We start from the raw sequence: 27,445 nt of genomic DNA on the forward strand, positions 1-27,445 counted from the left end.
GCTCCTGCACATGCGCAGGCTATTGCTCTTCCCTTGCCATTCCCCGCAGCGACTGAAAGCAGTGCCCTGACTGCCGGCTGCCCGTGCTGCTCGGATTATGCGCTAGCCACATTCACGAGATGAGCACACAAGGCTGCTCGAAGTGTGTGCAAAGCAGCACTAGCCATGCTGTACAGATCGGAATTGCTTTTTTTAAAGAGGGAGTACATATTGCAAAACATCAGTACAAAAACGGTGCGTGACGTCAGCTGCCTGAACCCCACCATGGCACAAGATAGGGCTTTTTGGCCAAGTTCTTGGTGCTGTATGAATCCCTTTTCATTGCATTCATTGCGTTCCCGAGGCTCGTTTAACGCTGCAATGAATACTCTTGCATACATGGATTACTCGCGTAATCCTTACAGTTTGGTCACTGGACTTGGTATCACGTATGAACATCATGGATAAGGGTCAGTTGTTCCCTAAACCCATTTCTGACGACGAGAAAGTTGACACTGAAAAATTAGGCATCCCTAGGGATTAAGGAGATTTTGTAGTGATTTTCTGAAGTACCGTACGCTTAAATACGTCACGCTGAAGAATGACGATAGTTCTTGGTGTGATTGGTTTACTCAGATTTCATAATGGTCAATGGACATCAGCGACCCACCCATCAGCTACTGTTTACAGGAGTATAAATGAGACCACACTAGTAGCGGCGACGGGCTGCAACGGTGAAGGAAAGTCACAGTGACACAGCAAAGGCTCAGACAGGCTGATGAGAAGGTGACAGACACCTGAGCTGAACCGCCTGGCCTTCACTATCAATATCACTTTCTTAATGACTACACACGCGTTTGAAAAGTCTATTTCATTCAATGTGTGAAAACTGCGTACAACAACAGTTGGTGATCCCCTTTCCTCGAGCTCAAACTAATTTTTCAGGGTCTGCTGCTGCTACCCATTCACAGTTAATACGTCACCCTTGGCTGTTACATAAATTTGAAGACTTCCTCGGCCTGCCTCATGGCATTTACGTTTGGGGACACGCAAACAACATTCCTGGGAGAGCTAGAGACAGGACTCTTATAAATACTGGTTTAATATCTTACTTTAATTTACAGGCTACAGAGTTAGCTTTGAAGAAATATCTCCGTTTTTCTCACTTTGTCAGCTTTGCAGCTGGCTCCTTCCCCAAGCACAGACCTGATCCTTCTTGCAGTAGCTGCGTGACCAGAACAAAACAGAACGGTAAATCTCTGAACCCTGTACTTGTAAAGGAAGACCGAGGGAAGAAATTGCCCAGGATTACGTTACCGGCATGAGTTCAACCGCCAAGAATGAATTGGGAAGGTTGTGCATTTTACAGGGAACAAAGGAAGTCGAAATAGCCAACAGCAGCCCATTTGAGAAGCCCACTAAAACTAAAAAGAAAATAATATATGCTCTCTGCTAATCTGCTTTGAAGAGATAGGTGTACATAGACACACCAGCTGAAGAGGACAGATATGGCCTAACAATACAATCACTATAACCAAAGCCCAAGCAGTAGTTAAGGCGGAAGAGGTTACCTCAAGAGAGTCATCAGCGGCCCAGACTCTCACAGTTACTGCTCAACAATGCTTTTGACATACAGCTTTTTGCAGTACTTCACAGTTTTGTTCTTTCCTTCTTCTTTTACCTCAATTTTTAATGAGCAGATGTGTGAGAGAAATTGATTAATTCATGTGAAAATACTGGAACGGCTACGCTACATCCACATCCATCCTGGCCACAGTCGTGGAAACGTTCCCGGGTATACACCTAATGGGCAGAACATTACTTGGTGTAGACTGGTGCAACCGTACTGCAGCCATTAAGGTTAAACTAATTCGACACCAGCTAGAAAGCTGGTCTTCCGTGCCTTCCTGTAATGCTTGGAACCGGGCCTGGCACAACAGGCATGTTGTGTTACCCTGTGCAGGGTATAATCCTGTCCCCTAATACTGCGGGTCAGAAAATTCAAGACTGACAAACAGAGGTTATCAGTCCATTCTCGCTTTCTGAAGGTAAACAGTGACTAGTTTCTGATATACATATAGTCACAAAAATTGGCCATCAGAAGGCTATGTTTTCATCTTATGAATTCTAACAGTTCCAGAAAATTTTAGTCTCACGCTATTTCATATTTTAAATATAAAAAGGCCTGGTGCTACTATTTATACCAGTGTTTCACTACAGCGGAACATCAGAGATGCTAAACTTCAGTGCATCTAATTTTCAGGTGGTATTCTAATTTGTCATTTCCCTCTCCCAGTTCTGAGACATGCCCCAAGCTGCACGGAATAACTTAGTTTGTCTGCCTTATTCAGCAAGGCTTTTTTACAGTTTTTCCAGTAACTAGAGCCTGCAAACATGCAAAGATGGGTTTTAAACAAAAATCTTGCTTCTGATTAAAATTGAAAGGAGATATATATATATACATGTATACATACACACACATACACACACACACATATATATACACACACATGTGCATAGTTGTTACTTCAGACAATACTAGAGCGGGCTTGTTACTCATTTTCCATGAAAAATTAAATGATAAATACTATGTTTGCACAAATTCGATCAGAACAGTTTTAACAAATGCTAAGTGACCAAGAAGAACAGGTACCTCATTGCACACACAGCCAAGAGAAAGTAAACAGATAGTGTACCAACTTAGCTAAAATCAGTGACTGCCTTTCACTTGAGCCTCGATCGAAGCAGTGGTCCTTTCTAGTTCATTTTGAAGGCTATTACTCCTGAAAGACAAAAAATTGGCTTGTCTTCAACACTAATATATAATATTCAGCCCATTATTTCTACTATGTAGAAGAGCAATATTTAAGCTCCCAGGTCATCAAAAGTGACCACGCTGTCAGGCTTAGAACACTGCCAAGGATAGCAAACCATAAGACAAGCGCAGATTAAGCATTACTTAAAACTAAAGGCAAAGTTAATTTCTGTGTTTGGTGTCTAGAAATATTTGCATTTAGAGCCCGGATTTTATGTACATCTGGGTACATACATATATATATTTGACACCTGATTTTAAGAGAGGATACACCTCTTTCTCAACATAGATGTTTTATAGTGAAATACTTGGCTACAATTTTTTTCTTCTCTCAAAGTTATGAGACGCTTCTAATATTTTCCCCATCCCAAACAAAATCTTCTATAGGAACTTCCAGTTTTGTATTTCACATCTTTCGTGTTCCCAGAGCAATTATCGCAGCTTTGTGCTAATCATTCATGTACCAGGTGAAAAAGCTGTCACTTCACTGAAAAGTCCTGGTGACATAATAAAATACAAGGCAGCCACTTCATCCGAGAGCGTATCTGCAATTCCATCCACTCAAGCTGTCAATTAAAACATTGTTTTACTGCATAACTGACACCAAATTCCTAGCAACAGTGCTGTCTGACTTCAGATTCATTGTGCAAAAAAATATCACTGAGTGACACCTTCACAAAGGAAACATTCTGGCATCTGTAGATTAGCGTTTTAAATATCAAATCGCATAGTACTTCAGCAAAGATGCTCAAAAGTTTTTGGTCATAGTAATAAAGAATACAACAGCTGCTGGCTATTTAGTTTAGACATGATCCTCGCACTTGATAGACATATTAATGCATAAATACAGCTTTGAAAGCCCACATTCAATACCTTGCTCCCTTGCAAGACACAGCCAGCCTGACAATTTATTAGAGCAGTCCTGCCCTAAATTTTACTAGCCTCTCTGGTGACCCCTCTCTGGGAAAGGAATGCCTGCGTAAGCCAAGCAATGGCTCTGCTCTCAGGTTGGCACTTGGGTGGAACGTAAAACAAGCTGTTAGCAGTTTCATGAAGTTAAAAATCCTCATCAGTCACCTAGTTGCGTATCACAACAGCTTTGTTCGGAGAAATCTGTCTTCCTCCCATGATTTCAGAAAGGTGTACACCAGGAGCAAGGATTTAGTCAACAATACCACCCTTGTTCCTGTTTTCCTTTGTACAAACACAGAGCAAATAATAGTTTCCCCCCCAAAATTCGGATATGAATCAAGCAGGTTATCTTACAGTAAACCATGAAATAAAGCTTCCATTTGAAAACATTAGACAATTAAAATTGCTCTTTTCTTCTGCATAAGTTTGAAAAACTTTAACTTAAGAATCTGTGCAATTTTCAGCTGAACAGTACAAATACAATTTTAGCATCGTAAAAAGTATAAAAGCCAGCTCAACCTAAAATTGAGGTAATAATGTAGGGGCATTTGTAATTTTTTGGCCAGTTATTGTAATTAAATACTAACTTTCTCTAGGTAGACCTAATCCTACAGCATAGAAACAAACTGTGAAAGTCTATGTTGTAGAATAAGGTCTTCGTACAGTACTACATCAGTAAAATTAATAGTTTACGGATATCTTACCAATACGCCCAAGTCTCCTAGGGGCCTATATCCCATTGAACTGCAGAAGAATCAAGCTCATAAGAGCATGTATTCCATTTTTAAGTAACTTAACAGTTTTTAATCAATCCACCTTAACATTTTTGAGAGTGCATCATGGTTGCAAAGGAAACGGATTTAGTGCTTTCCTATATATCCCATTGTCTTCCTGGAATAAGAAGAAACTATGAAATATTAGCATATATAAAAAATTTCAAAAATCTATTTGAAAGTCTGCAAAATAAGATAGCTTCTTACACAGCCCAAAATAATGATTTTCAGTAAGACTTTCATTAGAGAGTACTTAGCAGATTTTCATGAAAGTTCCCAATGTTTTAGTTCATTAATAAGTTTTTAGTCCCATTAATGGCCAGTGATGAATTCAGTTAAATCCATGCAAAATGTGATAATAGTGATTTAAAGTGAAAACTTACCACAAATTAAGAGGATGCTGCAAAATATATACTTACAAAAAAATATATCTGCAAAAAAATTACCCTATGAAAAAAGAATTTCTAGAACAAACCTAATGCACACCAATCTAGAAGAGGAAATGCGACTAATTTGGCCCTGTTGCTCTGCAGAAAGCTCTCTGGGGAAAGCTAAGTCAGCAGAGAAAATTATCCCTCTCCCCAGAACACATTTTGATCTAAACAATGAAGTGAAACATCTGAATTCACCACCTTTTTCTGATTCCTATTCTAAAGGTTTTACTCCAAAAGATAAAGGTGTGAAAATGACAACAGGAGGAGATATTCTTAGTCAAAATACCTATGAATTCTTTCCTAAAAACAAAAAAAAAAGAAAATGACTGCTATTACAAGAAGTCAATAAAATTATTATGCAAGATGGGTTTTAAATGTGCATAATGGTAGAAATTATAATGCTAAGTTGAATACATGTGAACAAAAAAGAAATCTTCTGAGACTGAAAAATCAGGAACAAATCCAGATAACCCAACCTCATTTTCAAGAGGGAGAAAAGGGTTTCCTGGAACACAACCCACCAATGTTTTCTGATCAGATGCCCAAACGAGTTTAAAAGACATCTTCAAAATGTGTGAACATCTGGACCTTGCTAATTGAAAACAGTGTTACACAAATAAGAAAGAAAGGTCTTCCTCTCTACCTCAGATGTCTTCACTAGAGAGAAATCAATTTTCTTGACACAAGTACATTGATATAATTGATAAAAGGCTGAGCTGGCACATTTCACCATATGTGTTACTTGGATCTGATGCAGTTTCATCTATACTAAAACAATAAAAACTACATACAGCCAAGACTGTAGCAGGCTGGCAAGTTCTAGGACATCGTGCAGAGTTCCTTTGGTGAGTCTCTATATATTTGAAAGCTAAGACTTTGCATAGTAATATAAAATATTTGTGCTGAGCTACACTAGCAGGCAGAGCCTGCCATATCCAGCAACAAAATGAAGAGAGGATCCTGACCTTATTTCTGAGGCTTTTCTGACCTATAGGTTGAGATAGAAATGATCCTACAGCGAAAAGCCCTGAATTTCTAGCATAATTAGTGTAAAGGTTTAAAGTTAGTTCATTCACTGCAACAAAACGTTTCAATTGCAGGCGGATTCCAACTGCAATGCAGCACGTGCACGTTGTGCGGTTATCAAGGTTAGAGGCTGTCCTCTGTGCAGAGATCAGCTCCTGACTCTCTCTGCTCAGAGGCAGAGCTTTCCTCAGGCCCTTTTTTGCAGCAGTCGATTCTCAGTCCACCTCCTTGCCAACTACTAGTTATGACTGGACTAGCCCCCACCTTCAGCACCCTCACCAGCCCAAATACTCAATGAATTATTCAACGTTACGGTGACGATCATTAACGGAAGTACTAAAAACCAAAGACAGACAAATTTGAGCTGGAAAACATGAGGAACAGACGTTATGTACGTAGACCATTATCAATACATAGTCCATGTCTGAATTCTGTACGAGCTATAAAAAATGCCGGCCCACCGATAATGACTAACTACCCGTCATGGAGAAAGCACTGAAAAAACAAAACAAAAACACTCTCTTGAATTAATTGAAAATGTCGACTTGTGCCCCTAGGTTGCCTTGTAACTGTGAAAACTGAATACTGTTTCCCATCATCTTCTCCCTGTCTTACCTCCTACTGATTGTCACACTAACTTCTCAACATCTCACTTCAAATCGAGCTCCCCAGCGTTGGGAGCACCTACGTTCGAGACAGCTGAGCACCAGGCTCAGGCAGAGCTCAGTTGTTGGCAGGAAGAGCTCTGAGCAAATGTATAACATGAATAATAAGAACCCACTACTGAAACTTTGTTTTGGGTGTCTGTGGTCCCTTGGCCTTATCCGTTTCAGGTTCAATTAAAATGGAAATGCTCAACATTTCCACTTCCTTCCAGCAAGCTATCTCCTAACTATCCACTGTCTTCACTCTGCAGAGGGTACTACAAAATTTGCCTGTTTAGTGATTAACACGATAGGGTCCCCCTCTGGTTTAGGTTACTGAATTATATGGCACGCTAGAAAGCCTGCCTTTTGGTGCACCTTCAGAAAATTTATTAAGTGTTTGTAGTTTGCTCGCGTGTATTTTGAGTTAAAGACCACCTGCAAATCCACTAGTTTCTGCAAGCCACAGAATGAGCTAATAATAAAAATGTTCCTGCATTATTAAAAAAAAGAATATAAAAATAAAAAATATGTTGAGATTTCCAATAAGATTATGTTAACAGTACTGTTGTTTAAAGAGATTATTCTGACTTAATTCTTAAACAAGAGAATGGTTAGCTATTTCAGGGCATTTATATAACTTCTCAAGAACAACAATAAATAACTCGGGTCCACCAGAAGATGTTAGCAAGACAGTCAGCTAAGGATGAGTCAAATAGCTACTAGTCATATTTGTATTGTGTGACACTCCTGACAACATACCAGCTGTCAAAATGCAATGTACTTTGCACCTACCATATTACCACCTATAGACGATGATGCATTCAGCAGCTAAAGCAAGGCTAAAGATGATGTAAATGTCAGGGAACTTTGCTTAGCTAGCAAAGTAGCCGAACAGCATCAGTTTTTTTAATTCCCAAATAGTAAAGTGCATAATCATGGTTATGAAAAGCATTCTCTACTCTGCACAAGCATACTGTGGACCAAGCATCAGAATAACATCTATGAGCAAAATTAAACATGGTGCTTCACTGAAGTTAGTAAAATTCTGTTTAATCACCCTTGTGCTGATTTCGATACTATTACTTATATCCAGCTAATACCGAGCATTACAGAAAACTGAATTTTAACACAATAGCATTTTAAACTAAAGGGTGGCTGCTTCTGAATCATGACGTTCAGACAGAACTTAAAGTTTTTCCAAGTATTCAGTGAAAGCTGAATTGCAGTATAATTTTCATTATATCATTTGAATATGAGCTATTCTTTTACAGGGATACTTACATGAGAGAGCTGTAGATGCATCCTGGGTGCAGGATCAAGAAACTGTCATCTGACGCTTAAATGTCTTGTGCTGTCAACATCCCCATCTCCTAAGGAAAAAAACACATTAACAGCTGGGGCAAATTCACAGTGGAAATATGGCAAAGGGTCACAATGTACAGTAAGATGCAGTTTCACAGTTGTCACTCTAAAGAAAATAGTGCAATCAGCGTCTCAGCGGGTGTCCCAGATAATCTGTTTTTACCTGAAGAAGCCTTTTGGAGGCTTTGGCAATACCTCCCTGCTCCTCTCTCTAGAGGAGCTTAGCTCCGCTTCACTGTCAGTGGCCTCACTCCAAGGGAGAGGACAGGCAAGAAGAGTCCCCCAGGCTGCCTAGTCCCAGCCCTTCTCACCACGACGCTGCCGACGGTCACCTCAAGAGCTCCGGCATCTTCCTAAATGCAAGTGCGGAGATTCTGGACAGCCCATAACACAGACCAGAGAAATAAAAAGCTTCCTTTGTCTTCGAAGGGGCGATGAAATACAAAATTCAACTGATCTTTTTTTTTTTTTTTTTTCCAAGTGCCCAGGCTACTTGTCATAAGAACAGAGCAACAAAACCTCCAGAATAGGGTTAGAATAGTACAAAAAGAGAAAACAGTTAGTTGCCTGAGACTTCATATCCTCCTTTTTCAGTCCTGTTGTGTTTCACATATAATGAAAGCAAGGATAAAATACATTGTAATACTGCCGATCAAAATGAGCACACTACAAAGTAAATTACTTTTAATATTTCCCTGTGCTGGATAAGAAAGTAAGAATAACTGCACTGGATTAGAGTAAAGACCCACGTAGCCCCTCTCTTAAAAAGTGGATGCCTGAAGAATCTTCTTATAACAGAGTAAGCATATTTCTGCCAGAATCCAGTACTTTGAAGTCCATGGACTTCCTGAGTCAAAACTCATGTAGCCTTGTGTTTCTTAGCTCTTGATGGACTGATTTGCCATCAATAAAAATGTATGCTTCTTCTTCCTTTGTAAATCAGCATAACCAAGCTGAAAATTTAAAAAAAAAAAAATCTGGAAAAATTTATTCTCACACACCCTGCTAGGTTTTTTTTCAAAGCTGCCATTTATTTTCTATTTGAAACGGTTTTGTCAAATAGCTTAATCTTGTATCTGTATAAACTGAGCTACCAGCAACACACTAAAAAAATGCTGCAAATTCAATGCCAACCTATGACATACGACGTTATGCTGCTGCTAGTACTAGAAATGGAATCGGAGAAAGGACATTTCAAAAATAACTCCCAAAGTTCTTAAATTGTTGCAACAATTGCCTCACATGGGAATATAGATAACAATATAGTTTACAATGGACTATAAGTGGATTCAGTTTATAAAAAGAATACCCATATTTTCAGTAACTGTAGTTCATCATATTTTTAGAGCAATTTTTTAATGGCATATTTGAAATCTTCCAAAACATTCATAGATTTTTTTTGTTCCCCATAAAACCCAAGCCAATTTTACTTAGAATACCACCTATTCCAAAAATTTTTGAATTAATTAAGTACTTGATGTATTTGACTTCTATTCATCTGATTTGCGGTAACACGGACAGCTCAAGTAAACTCCAGTTCAGCTGAGAACCTGCCATTTCACAGGCCAACAATAAACCTGTATTTCAACCTGCTGCTTTTCCCCTCACCTCCCACTCCATCACCTGATTCGGAGGGGATACAATTCTATTCAGTCCTTTATACAGTGCTCCTTTTCATCAGGTCTATCTGAAGCACTCTGATCTCTACGAAATGGGCTCTACAGAGTCTTTCTAGGAAGCGTATTATGTTTTCTAACTTTCATCAGACCATGATATAATAGCAGGAAGACAGTGAATCATCTGCTTGCTAAGCTTCGGGAGTATCTGAAGAGCATTAGCTGCAAAGCCACGTCCCATGCTCCTACATGGCATATAAGGCTGGCCTGGCACCAGCATGATGAAATCTCTCTCTCTGTATCTTTCATTTGTTTCAGTATCTGCTCATTATTTTCACTAATTCTCTTTGACCTTTGCATTTGGTTTCTCTTGGCTGGTTCCCTGGAAGCTCTACATTTTTTGAATTCAAGTACTCCAACAACTTTTGCAGCCACTCAGTTTATCTTGATATACTTTATTACCCTAGAGATTTTCAGTTTACACTGGCTTAATGCAATATCTTGACTGTGTTATACCAAGAACCAGGAGAAAAAGATTCTGTACTATGAATTTTTCTTTCTGTTATGCAGGAGATAAGCTGATTTAGTAATGTTAGCTAGTAAAAATAGATAGAAAGCAACGTAATTTATTGTGGCTGCTACTAGCGACAAAAAGAAAGTCTTCTGAAGAGAGCATATATTTATTTTACTCAAGAAGGCCTGTTTGTTTATCTCATAGAGCAGCTAAAACTAACATATTTTGTAACATACTTGTGTCTTGATATTATGCCAAACTACTTTGAATGTTTTCCTTAATCTCTCCTCTGACATTAGTATGAAAAGGTAACTAAGCGTTTATGGAGATTGCTTCTTTGCTTAGAAAATTCCTTAAGAGAAAATTATATTTAGTTTAGTCAAAGTTGGACAGGAAATATTTCCCAGCATGTCTGGATTTTAGCGAACGATCTTTAAATTCAAAGCTCTGAGCCATGTCAGCAACTCCAGTTTGTTGTTTCAGGCTTGCAGACCCAGGTAATCTTCACCAAAACCAAGAAATCATTCTCATTAAGACAATCTTTTGCTTTTCCCCTTAGCCACATGTTCTAAATTATGCAAATGAACAAAAAGAATATAGCAGTGAAAATAACGATACACCCTCCACACCCAGATTACAGCGCAGCTTTCAGGGCATGGAGACCAAGGATATACAAAACAGTCCTGAACAACAAGAGCAGTGATGAAAAAAAAAAATTAAAGAAAATACACACACACACACACACACACACACAATATGCAATAAAATATAAACATACACACATACTTCTAGAGAAAGCAAAATATTTCAGCAAATGCTAGCTTTTTCTAGTACATATGTATAATGCCAGAGAACAGACAGGACTGATTGCCAGATTTCCAGCACGCATACATTTCACTCTCTCTATATAAAGGCGTCAAGAAAAAGAACATTTTATTATTTCTTATTTCTTGGATCTTTCAAATAATTAATTTCATCATACTAGCATCCACTTTCATTTATTCAAAGTATTAAACAGATAGCACATCTGTATCTGATACTTCACAAACATCTGATCTGTTAAGAGTTACGCTTAAACGTGGGCAGTTTTCCTCTCAGGACAAATTATGGTCAAATTATGGAGGGCCCGCTTTGTGAAGTGAAGTTGGGCAACAACAAATTAAGTATAGCTTAATAGGCCTCATACAACAAAAACACTGTGTCTCCAACTTCCTTCCCAGTTACACCCCTTAGAAGACTTTGGCTCCAGAGGAAGGAGAGGGTTATTACTGAAAGATTATTACAGTCCAGTATTGGCTTATATCATGACATCTTCACGTGTCTTAAGAACCAGTAAGTAAGTAGCACTTGCAGGACTCTGTAAAGCATCACTTCTTTACATAATAACTGTTACTATATGCTTTTTTCACGTGTTCCTTAACTCCTGAGGGAAATGCAGCCTGTTGTGAGCCTCCTCCCCTCTAAGATGATTCATCTTCGCAGTGAAAACCAAAAAGAACATTATAAACTACCACATTTTTTATACCCTGGAACATCTATGAGATTATTCTAACAATTTCTTGCCCTGTACAATTCATAGCTGAAGGCAAATTGACTGCATTGCTGTTACAGTACAAGGAGGCTTTGGCATAAGACAATATGCATTTTGCTACTAATGTTCTGCAATGCATGGCCTGTGTTAAAGGAAATAATTACTGCCCCAGAAGGAAGTACTACTTTTAGTGTTGGTTTATCAAAATTTAACACCTGCAGATAATATTAGCAGCAGACAATTAACAGTATGTATAGGATAACAGTTAAAAGATAGATTGTTACCAGTTTCTTTCACAAAAATTTTAAATTAAAATACTATTGTTAAAACTGCTTATACAGGATAAGGCTTTCAGCTGTATATGCACATTGCCTGTGCTGGAGGAAGAGGGTTTGTTCCTTTCTGGATTTTTTGAGGCAAATTTTTCTAAGCCGGTAAATAATTTAACAAATCTTACAAGCACTAAACATACTAAGTCAAAATGTGCATGCGGCTTTTAAGGTGTCCACGTTAGTGGAATGATGTAAATATCCTTTAGGAAAAAGTATTTATACTATGGCAAAACTACTATATTAGTAAATCCAGAGTTAATCAATGCAACCTAATTAGTTGAAAATGATCTATTCGTCATGAAGAAATTCCTTAACATTGAATGGCATGCAAATTCTCATGTCCTATGAGACATGGAAATGATGAGACCTGTTTTGGAAATGATGGCAAAAGCACATGTCACTGCAGGAATTACTCCAGTAACTTTCTGGCAGAACGTATGCCATTTTGAATCATGCCGTTGTCACCATAGAAACACGGCTATCTTTATAACAAACAAAGTTTTCATGGTATTTACAGTGAACAAGAACTCAGCTCTAGGAATATAATCCTCTTACGTGAAGACTTCTCCTAGGAATAACAAATTGCATATTTGCTATTCAAATTGAACTGCTACCCTGTGATAGGGCCATTTATGGCACGTGCAGAGACTTTTTTTCTTTTTTTAAATGTGAAACCCAAGACTATTTTCATGATATATATCTTCGCCTACAACAAGTTTTAGTCACTCTTCCATGCAGAACACAAAATAGAAAATATTATTTATGTAGCACTGGCAGCATGCTAGACATGTATGTTGGGCCACCATTTTCCATAGCTTAACGACTCTTCTGAAGTAAGCAGCTACTCTTCTCCTTCCTTGCAGTAACAAGTCCTACAAAGATGTCTCGAGCATGCATACGGTTTAGAGTTAAAAAATTGATTTTTAACACCCTGTTGATATCTTCAAAAGCCCTTTTTCATCATACTTTGTTTTTAAGCAAACCTAGAGCACATCTTGCTCAGCTGGTCCCCCAAAGTAGCTGCACACAAAGTACCTAAATGCAGAGGCCCGAGGAAGCAGTAAGATGAAAAGTAAACCCAAGAAACTTAGGTGAACACATCAAGAACTCTTTTTAAGATCAAGATCTTTTGAATTTATGGCTTTCACTTTTCACCTTTTTTTTTTTTCCCCCACAGTTCTTAATTCAGTGCCCAGACACTTCAGTAACAGAATCACAGGATAGCTGCGGTTGGCAGAGGGCTCTGGAGATTGTCTGGTCCAACCCCCTGCTGAGGCAGGGTCAGCTGGATGCAGCAGGTTGTCCAGGACCGTGTCCGGTCAGGTTTTGAACATCTCCAAGCATTGGAGACTCCACAACCTCCTTGGGCAACCTGCTCCAGTGTTCAACCACCCACAGTTACTCAAAACAAAAAAAACACCGTCCCCACTTTGATTCAGAACTCTTTCCTCTCCCCTAAATTACAATATACTGTAGTCTTTCAGATTCTTTTAGTATGTATCACATTCCTTCAAAACTAAATCGGATAGTGAAGATGAAGGAAAAGTCTCAAATTGCACATTTAAAGGATCAATGTCCAAAAAACATTTTTTATTTTTATTTTTTTTACTTTTTCCCTACTTTTTTGTTCTTTTGCTGTTCCATTCAACCAAGAATGTAAAATTATATAAATATTTGTCAAGCTAAATGTTTGTTCTATTTTAGGTTGTAAAGTAAACCTGAAGTACAAAATGAAATACAAAGACAGAGGAACAAGAATAAATATTGTGGACCAAATTTTGAAATGTTTCATTTGAAAGTACTAGAAGTATCTTATGAAGAAGTATCCTGTTTTTTGGATCACTGTTCTCTGAACAAAGTAACATATATAAATATATATTTTACATACCTCTAATATCTTCCCTTCTGAAATCTTTATTTCCTTGATGAAAAGGTAGTTGCCAAATGCTTTTTTGACCAATTCTTGTAGTTTTCTTAAAGATATTAGCAAACATGTCTTCATTTTCCTGTTTACATTTCCAAGATGTAAGATTTGGATTTCCTTTTTAACTAATTATGTTGCACTGATTAACTTTGGATTTACATTGCCAAGAAATGTAAATTTACATTTACATTTTTAATTCCGGATGGGTGAGAATTCTGTGTCTTTCATAAAGGTTTTTCTTTTCATCAACGGCTTAAAAGATGAATTATATAACATAATAATTTAAAAAGTCTTCAACAAGCTGAATAAACATTTCCTCCTTTTTCCATTACTTACTTAGGTCAGCCACATCAAATTATAAAGATCCTAAAATTATAGAGCAGTTTGATAGCTGTCAAATTTCCAATCATCTCCATATTTTCTGTATTTCTAAAGATGCAGGTGTTCCCAGTCCCTAACAGCTACGCATCAGAAACCGGCCAAGCCAGCAAATACAGTCAACAATGATGGACTCAGAAGCCTAAAATAAACAGAACTTACCTTCTGCTCTTTCCTTCAAGATATCTGCAATGATATCTTAGTTTTAGGAAAGTTTTATGAAACCGAACTTGACGCTTGAAAGTCGATTTTTGAATATATGCCGTATAAAACATAGTTATAAATGTTCACTAGTAGGTGAAATACTAAACAGGAAACAAAATATATTCTCAGCACATTTCATGTTCTCATAATAAATTGATCATTCTGAAAAACAGGAAACATACTAAGAAAGCTAATGAATTGTTGCTTTAACACAGTTCATCAAGATACGGCCTTTAAAGATCAAGATAAAAAAAAAAAAGAGGGTGAAGGTAATTTTCTGGAATTAAATTCACTTTTTGTAAAATACAATTAAATATTTATCAGTGAATTACAAATGTTTAATTTGTACTACAAATCTCAGAGCAAATTGCTCTTGACCCAGAGAGCACTGAGGAAGTGCACAACATTGAATTTTATTTTTTGATTATTGATGATGAATCTTTCAAGCACAAGAAACTTCTTATTTGCCTCAGCTACAACTTTCAGTGTTGTAACTTTGTCAGTGATGAGATGCAAGAGCTGCTCCGATCCCTTAAGCATCATGTAATTAACAAATACTTGATGGAAAAAGTGCAACACCTTGTAAATAAGATGTGCAAACAGTTGTTCAAAATTACGGCAGTGTTCAAGGAGATGCACACAAAGCTTAAGAAAATTTCACAGCTACTCATGCTATCTTCATGTCATATAAACTTGCTCAACATAATGACGCTTGCAAAAATAAGACCTTCAGACAACTTCTGAACACGTCTTCAGTTATTTTATTATATTTTCAACCCATGCGCTTTGCCTGAGCAAACGACATTTTCATGGAATAAAGTCACCTTTATGGTGATGACTAAGTCACTCCTGCAAGATTTCTTTGCCTTCTACTGTGTTTCACAGAAGACCTCAGTCCTGTATTTTCTCTAGGCTTTCCTGACAGCGCTCAGATTTATATGCACATATTGGTGCTTTCCAGTCATTTAATTGGGCTTTACCGTAACTCTTAGCCGCTTATAAGCAGTTGCTTCAGTAGACTTATAGTTTCAAAACAATGATTACATGTCCTTGATCTTCAAGTTCCATTACCAGAAGTGACTTAAGGTACTAAGGACTTTCAGCTTCATTGAGAGACAAGAGACTTCAAAGATCTTCAAAGACAGATAGATGTTGATCTCTGCAGAATATGATTTCTCAGTGTTTTTGCCCAAGAGTTGGAAACCTACAGCTCCATGTTAGACCACATGGCTCTGCTATGCAGCAAATGGTGAGAGTACGACCCCAAAAATGAGACGAGCACCAGTGTTGGCAGTTTGTCTTCGGTGTTGCTTAAACTAGAAACGTTAAGGGTCTTACATTTACTATGGACGCATAACCTCAAACCCTTCCCTGGAGGCAGGTACCTTTGCCTGCCCTTTTACACAGTACAGGGCTAACCCAGCGGCACGGGAGGAGATGTGGCACTCCTCTTGCGCAGGAGCCCCATCATTACCTCCCTCACTGACAGTGTGAGCAGTGCGAGCTCTGTTGAACACAAGTTTTCTAATCGTTGTTAGATTACAAGAGATTAATTGGGAAAAGGACTGGAGAGTCTGGTTTTCCCTAGTGCAAGAAATAGTTAATTAAGCAATTAATCCAAGCACAGTAGAGTTCCTTAAAAGGAGAAAAAGAGAAAAAAAGAAATCTTCATTTTAAGAACATCTTGGCTAGGACATTCACCTGGGACATAGTAGATGGGGGCTCAAGACTTCTCAGGGAAGTACAGCAGACAAACGGATCCTCTTTTTTAGAAAATATCCAGAAAATATTATTATAGAAAAGTAAAGAACAAATGTAGCTTCTATCAATGAAATAATCCACTTTCAGACATCTAATGTTCTTCTATTTGAACATACATTAATCCTGTCAAAACATTCCCAGATACCACTGTCACCAGACCAGTGGAATAGAATAAATACAATAGGCATATCCTTTAACTGCAGGATCTAGGATATTGTGGTCCTATGAGAAAGTTCTCAGTAATTCAGAATATACTAAACATGATTTGTACTCAGTTTTTGTGACAACCTAATCTTTCTTTCTGGATTATTTTCTTTCAATTAGCTTTGTCAATAAAGTGAATTTGTTAGTGTTAACTCACTTTATTTCCAAACAAACGAAATAAGAAATAACAGTTATTTCAAGAGTCTCTCTTTCCCCATGCAAATCACACATATGCTTGGAAGATAGACGTTTTTATATTGTAATAATGACAGTAGCTAAAGAAAACATTTGTATATAAAATTAGAAGCTATGATGAATATGGTCCAGGATTTATTAGTGGGAACTGTAACAATGTATCTTGAAAATTTAACAATGATCAGAAGAAAGTATTTATGCTCCTAACATTGTATTTCACTTCTCATTATTTTCTCCTTCCCCTTCCCCTGCAATACCCTCAAAAAAGCTAATGGCATTATAATTTCATCAAAGATAGCGCATTTTTTTCTTTTGGAAGGTCCAGATGGAGATCAGGGAACCAAATCTCTCACTTGACAGGAGAGTATCCCTAAGCATTCAACAGTGAAATAAAGGAGACACACAAGAAGGACTCTGTGGACCCTATGCACCATTGCAAAGAGTTTCACTGCAAGTGTCCCAAAATGCTTTAACAAGTCCTTTAACTCATCTTAATAATGCCAAATGTTTTGTTGTCTTGGTGCATTTGAACTTCTTGGGAGATTTGACCTGAATTCCCACATCATTTAGGCCACTCTGAAGCACCATTTTTCAACAGGTAAAACGACTAACCAAAAGAATTGGTGTTTTATCAACTCCAAGGCTGGAGAATTACTAGCCACTTGAGTTCGAACACTATTAGATGTATTTTTCTTCAGAATCTGGTTACCCGCAAGGGATTGCTAACATGAATTTAAGATGCTTGTTTTTTCTAAGATGAGGAGGATAGTACTTCAGAGAGTGCCAGGAAGAATGGTTAGGAACGTGCATAGAAGTCCTTCTGTTCTGCACTGGAAGGAGTCCAGTTCAACCCCTTCTGATGCACACCAGATTTAAAAGTCTTAAATTTTTTCCCAAATGTTTCTTCTTTGTACCCCTATGCCCCAAACACAATGAACAACATCGAATATAGACCACACAATTGTTGCAGAAATTTTCTCTCATGTACAGAAAATGTCTTACGTGATTTTTACGGTTTGCTTTGATTTTAGTATGAATGCTTGTTAAATGGCAATGACTTTCAGATGGAAAGAGGTTTATTCTTTCCAAAGACTGGGATTTAAGACAGTCAAGGGATCAGCGAGCTCATTTTTCAGATTTTCGTCAAATTTGTCCTCTTACTGGTAGCTCACTTTTAAATTAAGATGATACCCTAGACTGTAAAAGAAAGTGAATTTTAAGGGTGTTTGTGTTTTTTCAATAAATAGGAAATATACTATGAAAAATAGCATATTACGTTTAGGCAACAAGAATGTATGTGCACCAAGCATTAATACAAGTTTGTGAGTTCTTGTTTCTCTGTTCTGTTAATCTTTGATTAACTGTAAGATCTTAATCTTTTTAAAAAAGCAAATTCTATGCTCACTACAAAAAAGTTGCAAGTTAGAAGTTCAGACAAAAAAATAGATAAGATATATGCAATTTGCGAGATGTTCAAAGCCATTAGAATGAAACTTGAAGCCAAGGGCTACAGAAAGCACTTTTCTCATTGTTAAAATCATCAACTTGGGGGACGCAGACTTTGTTCAGAATGAGATACAATGATGTATCAAATAGACTTTTGAAAGCATACCTAGCCTGTCTCCGATTTCGTTTAATTTTAAATAAATACACTTCCAAAGCAAAGGGAAACACAATAAATTAAACTAACGTCTAATCTTAGCGCGTATGAGCACCAAAAGCAGCGAATAGACCCTGTAATGGTTAGAGAAATTATTCCTTTGGAGAGACTAAACACCCAGACAAGCTGATTAGTAATTCCATTTCCGTTTATAGAAAGATGGCATTTGCAAATTCATTTTATTTAGATTTAATTAGCATATATTGGTAAAACTCCTCTATAGTAGATTTATATAAGTCTTGCAGATGCTCAAAAGATTTAAAGTGCGCATATTTTACCAATATAAATGTCCTAAAATATATATGTCCTCCCCCTAGCCTCCCTTGCAAAAGAAAATATGAATGAAAAATGAGATAGCTGTCAATCAAAATAAGAGCCTTTTCATTTCGAATGACTTGCACTCTGAAGAATTTTCTGGCATTAGGATCCTAACGTATTTCGTTTGTGGGCAACGGGCATAAAAAGCAACATGCAGACAATAAGCCAGGGTAGCTCCACAGTAAAGATAATTTATATACCCTGCTTGAGAAGTAGCTGTTCGCCAAAACACTGAAAGCTTAATTAACTACTGCTGAATTTGAGTTATTGCCTGTATTTGCTTTCGTGTGATACATACCTAGAGCTTCCACTTGAGTCAATATGCCACAGAGGGCTCCTTACTGTAGGATTTGTTGTTACTATCTCTCAAATACTTTAAATTACGATACATTAATTTATAGACATTCTTTTCTATATAGAATATCCTATGTGCCTAACTTGTATCAATTCAATCTTTAGAAGCATATTTCTGGTCACTGAAGCGTGGAAAAATAATATGCTGAGAAATACCCAAGCACATATTCTTGTCAACGTACAAAAGGAGTGTTATTTACTTAAATATGTTTAACTGTTTGACAGTTATTTCATTAAGTTTAATTCGCTGAAGCCCATCTATCACACAAGATATTTTTTAGCAAAAAATGTATAAATAAAACAGCTAAGGGCTCAGTATAATGTCTTATTACCCATCACTCAGTTCCATCCTCACTGCCCACAAAAATCACTTTATATTGTTAAATCATCAATTACTATTATGTTACCACATACAAAATACTGATTTAAAATATTACTACTCCTGAAAATAGAATATGTTAAACATGAATATGAAATTGAGGATGTTTTCCAGAAGGTCGTATGTGGTTTTTTCTATTCTTTTACTTACTTGTGAAGTTCTATATTTAATGTCATTATCCTTCTATCTAGCAGTGAGCTACCTAGCATCATCCACGGATCCAAAATCATGTCCAGCATGTCTAACATCAAGGACAGTAAATTACTAGGTCTCAGGCTGGGATTAGCCTTGATTACAGATAAACCTAGATTATATCACAAAGACCTTCATTCAACCAAGTTCATTCTATTGCCAAACACTGTAACTATAGAAAGAAAGACGAGAAGAAAAAAGAGAGACAGACAGACAGACAGACTGAAGTCTCAACAGAAACCTCTCTGGCCCACAGAAAAGGAATGATGGTTTTCCTTGAATCAGTGGCAAAACCTGAACGATTCTTTGGAAGTTTCAAGGATATTTAGCATAATGAGAAAATACTACTACCTGAGCTGCTATTAAGCTAGCCTCTATTGTGAGAGAGCAACAAAAATGGCACTGTGGACTTCTATACCTACATTTTCTTTCACTTTAGCGTTCCACAGCAAATAAGTGATATTATAAGTAGAAAAACATTTTTCTACCTGCCAGCTTTATAAACTCAACCTGCTAAGCGGCATCCCTGCAGGAGGACTTAGGCTCTCAATGACGATGCAGTGAGTGCACAAACCACAGCCTCACTGATGTACAAGCAATCCCTTGGTCTTCAGAGCTTGGGCATAATTGATTGGAGCCCATAAACAACACTAAATTGTTGACGATGTACCAGAAGGGCCAGAATCCAATTTATTCCGGCCATGCCGCCTCTGCATTGCTTGGTAGAGTATATGCAGCAAATCTTACCTCTATAACTCAAGTCAGCAGACACGTAGCTGAGTACATGAAAGGACACATTAGTTGAATAATAAACTCTCTCTCTGATAATCACTTGTCACAGTAGTGCTGCATGTTAAGCACAGCAGTGGAACTTAAAGTGGAACTTTGTACTAAAAATCAACCATGAAGGGCAATGAACTTGAAGGATGTAGTTGCAAATTCAATGTCAGGACCTACACACTTAGGAGCAGTCTGAGACTTCGGAATAGTCTTTTAGATTTGCACCCAAAGCAAAACCTTTTTTTTTTTTTTTTTTCTATATTTCTCTTTCATCTATACTGCTTATTTGTGCGTTCTGAGGTAAATGCGCATGGCTAAGAGCGTGATGATTCTCAGTATGGAAATCTTTTGGATAGTCCATACAATATAATTCTGTTTCTCAACAGCAAGCTCATATTACAGAAATACAACAATGAAAAACTGCCTTCTGGAAAAGGACTCATACAAAAAGGAATGACCAGCAAAGCTAGAAAAGGTCAGCTGTGCAGAAAAAAAATGAGACCATATCAGTAAAATGACTGGCAATAAATCAATGCCAGGTGCTGTAAATGGATTAAAACCCTCAGCTTTCTGCGCAATCTGTCAACAATCAGACAGCCAAAGTTGGCAGCTGTGGCAGGGACATGAAAGAATCTCATAAATGTGTCAGTTCCATATCTAAGTACCAAATCTTTCACATAAGGCAAACGTTAAGAGAAGTATTTCCTACTGCGACGGGCCTATTTAGCATTTCCTTTCCTTAAACTATTATAATCTACTATTTGAATGTAGTCAGGTTGTGAAGATTCCTAGCCTTCATATTTTTAGTGTTCATAATAATTAAAAAGCTTTTCCCATTATACAGGAAGAGTGATGAGAAAACCACTTGGGTTCAGCTAGATTCAAATAACCTATTTTTATTAATTCCATAGTTATTAAAACTCTATTGTTATAGACAACTCTAGGCAATGACTAGCAGATTATACACAATGCTAGTCAGCTTGCTTTCTACAATACAGAACACAGTGGTCAGCACTAAAGAATAATTTAAAGAATATTACCTAATTCTTATTCACTGCCATCTTAATTGCATTCGGCAGAGAACATAATCCTACAGAGATACAGTAAATTTGCACATATATTCTGGAAAAATCAATTAGGAATTAATACCACTCAGCTACTTCTGTCCCCAGAGACTTTAAACACAGCGTCAGCTATCGGTTCAGACCACTGTCCTAGTACAAATGGGAGAGTGGAAATGAAGCTCTTATATTGTCTAGGCTGTCACATCTCCTCTCTCAAAATTTATTCCATTTCATTTACGTGAGACGAAGACAAGCAAGAAAGAAAAAGGGGACAACAAAGTGATTTGTTGGTCTAACAAATCCCAGCTACCACAGCAATAAAATTTACTAGAGCTGCTTTGCACTATTTTGCCGTGTGGGGAGAACTGACTCCAGGATAGAGGAGCTACTAACGTGGCCCCTCTTATTCCCAATCAGGAAAACTGAGCATGGGGAAAACTGAGCCCAGAAGAGGCTCCATCTGATACTCAGAGTGCAGGAGATAAACAGAAACAAATTAGCGCATAGGCTGGGAAAAGTTCATTATCGTCTTCCACTAACATGACGCGAGAGCTGGATAGTATCCGTTACCATACAACCTTATCAGAAGCTCTTCGTTCCTTTGGAAAAACCAAAAAGAGTATCACGTGAGCTTTTGATGCTGTCAAAATGCCTGTAGCTGGCAGAGGCAGAGCTACCCGACTTGCTGACAAAGTCCATCCGTTACTGTCACACAAAAGAGGAGGCACAATTAACCGCCTCTTGAAGAGCTATGGCAGCCTTGCAGCAGCTCATGACTGAAAGCTCCCCTCAGCAGGTGAAAGCCAAAACATCTCACAAAACTGCCAGCTGCCATCTGAAGCAGCACAGAGGAGCACTGCTGTCACTGACAATCCTTGAAATATGCCTGGCCTCCTCCAACGGAGGAACTCAGGAAGATTCAGGGTCTGAAGCGGAGTATCCTTCCCACCAAGCACACATCTACCACCGAGACAGTGCCCGGTTCCTCAGCAGAAGTGGATGGCATCAGCTGGGAACTCAGAATAGCTAAAACTCAGCATTGCCTGCAGTGCCAGCACCATGAAGCCCCGAGAAGAACTTAAAACAAATATGATTTAGCGCCTGGCCTCAGGGTTAGTGCAAAGGGCTCAGATGTCATGCAGAATTGCTGTATGCACCTTCCTTAAGCGGCATTTTATTCAGTTGAGCTTTATATACATTCAGACTGACTCCCTTAACACTTATATTCCTTTAACTGATTCAGAGGAGATAAGAATTTAAGGAAGAAAACAAACAATACTTACCACAGATGAAATGAGGTTAGAGACTCGGGAAAAGTCTGGTAATGCTACTACAGAAATAAAAATAAAAGAGTCTCTTCCCTTGCAAATCTCCCACGTATAAAATCAATGCAGAAATACTATGGCCACGCACAACCCCTCCTGTAATTATTTTGTGTGAGGATATTTTCACCATTATAAAATAGCTATTTTTATATCTCCTAAATCAATACTCTTATGTCATGTCTGATTGATTCGTCTGGCAGTTCAGAAGCAACCTAGGCATCTTTATAAGCCCCAGGATAATCAATATTTCTATGTATCCAGGCATATATGGCATTCATACACATATATGAACATACATACCAAGTAAACTGGGTATTGCTTGTTAGATCTCTGATAGGAAAGAAAAGCATAAGTTCAAATGGTCACAGTTCAAAGCCTATAAAATATAAGAAAGATACTATCCTGCCTTTGTGTAAGAAAGGAAATTTATTACAAATAAAACAACTTCTTTCCCTATCCGTGAAGGCAATCAAAATGATTGATATCGCAACTCATTTTCTACACATGAAAGAAAATAAGCAAACCATTTGAACTCATTTTCTTAGAAGCTTACCTTCTTTTTGCCAATAGATTTAATTTTTTTTTTCTTTATGTAACAACAGATGGATTTGGCTTCCAGCTAAATTGTAGTATTGAAAACCTAGCAAGAATCTATTCTTTTTTTTTACATGCCTATATTCTTGTCATTCCCTATTCTGGAAAACAAATTGAAGTTTTGTGTTTGTTCGGCACTAATTTAATTCTGCCTCTCCAAAATAAAAATATCAAGAATTATAACACTCTTGAAGTTACTCCTATGTATGTGTCTACAAGCTTCACGTTCTGTCTATTATTTGCCGATTTTTCCTGCACTTGTTAGAATTCCTGTGAAACCCAAAATTAATTGATGTCAGCCTAGTTAGACACCACAGTTCAATGGCAAAATATTTTTGAAGTGCTAATCTAGTGTTTATTCAGAGACTTCACAGAGCTTCCATCTCCCAAGAGCCTAACATTTTAATAAACCTTGAAAAAAACCACACTTATTTGTTGCTGCATTTTACCATTTTTCCATGAAGATAACTTGGGGAATCTGTGTCTCCAGTTTTTTTTGTTTTTTTTTTTAAATAAAGAAATACAATTCAACATATAATGAATACATTTTTATGACGAAACGGGTATGGAACAAATCTGTCAAACTAGGATTTAAACAGAAACTATGGGAATTAAAGACAATTGTCAAGCAACTCTGGCACCATCATTTAAGTAGATATCTGTTTCCCTCAAATAGTTGCTCTGTTTCTCAGAGCAGCGAAGCAAAGCATCCTCCCAGTAAACCTTTTTTTAACCCTCTTAGGGGGAGAAAGAAGAAAAACATTTTCCAACAGAATAAATCTTACTCATGCTGCAAATTTAGAACCTCTCCCTTCAGACTCTGGCTTCCTTTTCCATTTAGTTACATACAAACTGTTAAGCTAAAAAATATTTGCTGTTTCTATCTTTACCAAACTAGTGTACCACATCAGATATTCTGTGATATCAGCCGTAACTTAAAGAATACCCATCTTTCCAGTGTTCTGTAAGGCTATACATCCTTGAAATGTCAATGTCCACAAAAATAATTCAAATGACACAAAATCAGTCATTCCTACCGAAGTCACTGCTAGGCTTCTGGTCAAAACCACGAGGGACCACCCCTCAAATGAAAAAGAAACAGTAAGGAGATCACGCACAGAAAAGAGAAAAACCAATAGGAAAGCTAGAAATTAAAGAAACAAAACGAAGAAAAAAATATTTTAACATAGCAAGAACAGATAACATTCAGTGGCAAAAAGAATTTGCTTTGGCTAAACATTTTGACACAATGAACAATTCAGCAACATAATTATTGAGTTTTTAAATAATGAATATGATTTTAAATAATCAGTGAGGACACAGTGATTGTCACCAAATATTATTATGTCAACATCTACTATCCATACTTCTCCAAGGCAGAAGTTAGTGTGCCATGGATGCAGATGAGTTACCAGCACATCAGTGATTTCACAAGTCCGCCATACGATCAACATGTTTCCGTGTTGCTATCAACGTTCAGTGTGCAAACAGACTACGTCAAAACCTGCAAGAGACAAGCACTTTCCAAAGACATAACTGAGACATTACTAACATTTTAAAAATATTTTCTTAACCTCCACAAACAGGTAACTGGAGAAAAGAATAACTGTAACACTATAGAAAAGAACAAACGTATCTGATGTACCCAGGAGTAGTGAAAAAGTGAAGAACTGTGACCGTTACGGGAAAGATGTCAATATGTAAATTGTACAAATGGTTTTCTACTAGGAGAACGAAGTAGAAAGCATACGAATTAGCTTGTATTAGGATTAAACAACAATCAGTAGTGCAAGGGATACTATTTTGGGCATAATTAAAATAGCCAGAAAAATCAGATTTTACAAAGCTAACATGAGTTAAAATGTTAAGACAAATAACAGCAAAGGTTCACCAAGCAGCAGCAAAGAATTCTAAATAAAGGTCATTCCACTTATCACAGAGGAATGGAACCGTGAAGAGAAAACACAGAAAGTGTTAAAACGTGAACCTTTTTTTCCTGCAAATCAGTGAATTGCAGCCTGGGCTTTTGTAAATCAACAGCAGGTTTACACCAACAAAAGATGCGCACTTAGAAAACATCAGCATCACACCTATGAACGTTTTTGAGAAGTCAGACAGCATTACACTTTATAAGGTTTCAAAACCAGACAAGATAAAAATCAAGAGGGCTAACTGCTATAGGAGCTATACGGACGCTAGCAAATGTCTCATTACTTCTTAGGTTTAGGAGATCACCAAGAATCAGATCTCCAAGGAGCGGTAAGAAGACACCACTTGCCTTCCCTTCTTCCCCCTCTCTCCCTTCCTGCTCCAAGACATAAGACTTAGAGATATCACAGGTCCATACTGATTAGTCAGGCAGTTTTAAGTTCAGTCCAAATCATTCTTACAAGAGCAAATAAAATATCTGGGGAAAACAACGTGACTGACAACCAAGACAGCTTCCAAAAAAAGCCATACTTCATACTAATCAGATACATCCAAGTGGGCACTCAAAAATAAATAATTATAAAATAAACTCCTACATTTTTCAGTGACAGAGCATACTAATTTAGTTTATTTTTACTGTATAAATTAAATGAAAATTTGGCAAATGTCCACTTCTACACTTCCTAACACAGTTTTCTGACTCAGACAGCTATCTGTGGAAGATGAGAATGAAAAAGTGAACATTTCACCACATCGCAAGGCATCCGTAAACAAAGACAGATAAAATCCTGTTTTGCCTTTCCACTTTCACCCCAAGAGTATCGGATCATCAATTGACCCAAGTGGAAATCAAGAACCACTGGAGCTAGGAGAATTACCCAAACTTGATTGCAGTGAGGGCATGGCTTGTAAAATAGGCAAAGCTTAAACACACCGTTATGCATAGGCATAGCAGTATTGCAGAGTCTTTCAGAAACAAAGAGATGCAAAAAAATGTCTGGGTGCTGATGTATTCTCCTGTATCAGAAGGACTGGACCAGATCATCTCCAGAGGTCCCTTCCAACCCCAACTGTTCTGTCATTAAAAGATTTCCTGTATGATGCAGGTAAATCAAACAGATCTCACGAATTCAGAAAAAGTTATTTCCTATGCCTGCAGGTTTCAGGGGTCCAGAAGCATTTTGCTCGCTACCTTTCTCTGGGATATAAGCTGGGATTACTTGAGGTTCTTCTATACTTTTGTGCTTCTTTATGAACACTGAGCCGTCCGGATTTTAGAAATCCTCACAGCTGGCTGACAGCCGCCGTCTACTCTTCAGCCTACACTAACAAAATAGGCGCCTGAGCCTTTTCCGAGATAAAGGGGTATTCTAGCGTGACAGCAGCCATGGCACAGTTAGCCGCAGCGGAGTCCACGCTGGCGAGAAGCGCTACGAACAGCTTCACAAATGAAAACAGAAGAAACACTCTTGCCTGCTTTAAGCAAGTCTTAAGCACTAGCGCTAGGTAAACCAGTCCACTTGCTAAAGGCAAGGGAAGGGCACTGAAAAACCCCTTTCAAGAGGGTTCCTCAACTAGCAGCAATTTAAGTGTGTTTGCTGGAGAGTTAAATCGCATCAGGAACAACCTTCAGAAGGATGTCTGAAATGTGAAGCTAAGGAAAGGTCTCAGAGAAAAGACAGGCAAAGCGCCCGCCTGCCACACCAAGGGGAGCACGTTCTCAGCTCAGACTGAGCTACCTCAAAGCGGCAGGAACCAAGCCTAAAAAGCCAGAAGCTTTCGGTTTGCCTTTTTCCCCTGGGTTGGTTGGTTTGTTATTTAATCCACGATAAGATTCAGATGTCCAGAGAAACTGCCTCGCGCAGAACTGACTGCTCAGGATGAACAAGGAACTTACAAAGCAAATGGCAGAATCCTCAGCATTTTATATGCAAAAAACCCACAACTTTCTGTTCTTAAATTAAATTTCCACTAAAATAAAGGGAGAGGAAAGAGGGGGACGAACCTGTCATAAAAATATTTGTGGTCAATACTGATAAAAATGAAATATGGATGTGAACCTTCTCTTGATATAATCGTTACTGCGTTACTCAAACCACGGAACAGCAGCGAGCACGTTTGCTTCAGAGTACGAGCAGCGCAGAAGCTGTAAGGATCCTGCAGACCACCAGAGTGTACCGCGCTTAAGGAGAACGCCAAAGCAACTCAGCTCAGATTCTTATGAAGAACATAAGGGAAAGAAA

The 27,445-nt window shown here is 37.8% G+C and overlaps 1 long non-coding RNA gene across 3 annotated transcripts in view; it reads right to left on the reverse strand.

Annotated features, from left to right (window-relative positions):
- Positions 1-27,445, reverse strand: part of LOC138064249 (uncharacterized) — a 64,008-nt gene that overhangs the window by 18,884 nt on the left and 17,679 nt on the right. For all 3 annotated transcript variants that reach the window (XR_011137525.1, XR_011137526.1, XR_011137524.1), the window contains one exon: positions 7,868-7,956. This is a non-coding gene — a long non-coding RNA (uncharacterized lncRNA). The remainder of the gene's footprint in view (positions 1-7,867; positions 7,957-27,445) is intronic.

This window comes from Struthio camelus, chromosome W (genome assembly GCF_040807025.1).
Source record: "Struthio camelus isolate bStrCam1 chromosome W, bStrCam1.hap1, whole genome shotgun sequence".
Taxonomy (NCBI): domain Eukaryota; kingdom Metazoa; phylum Chordata; class Aves; order Struthioniformes; family Struthionidae; genus Struthio; species Struthio camelus.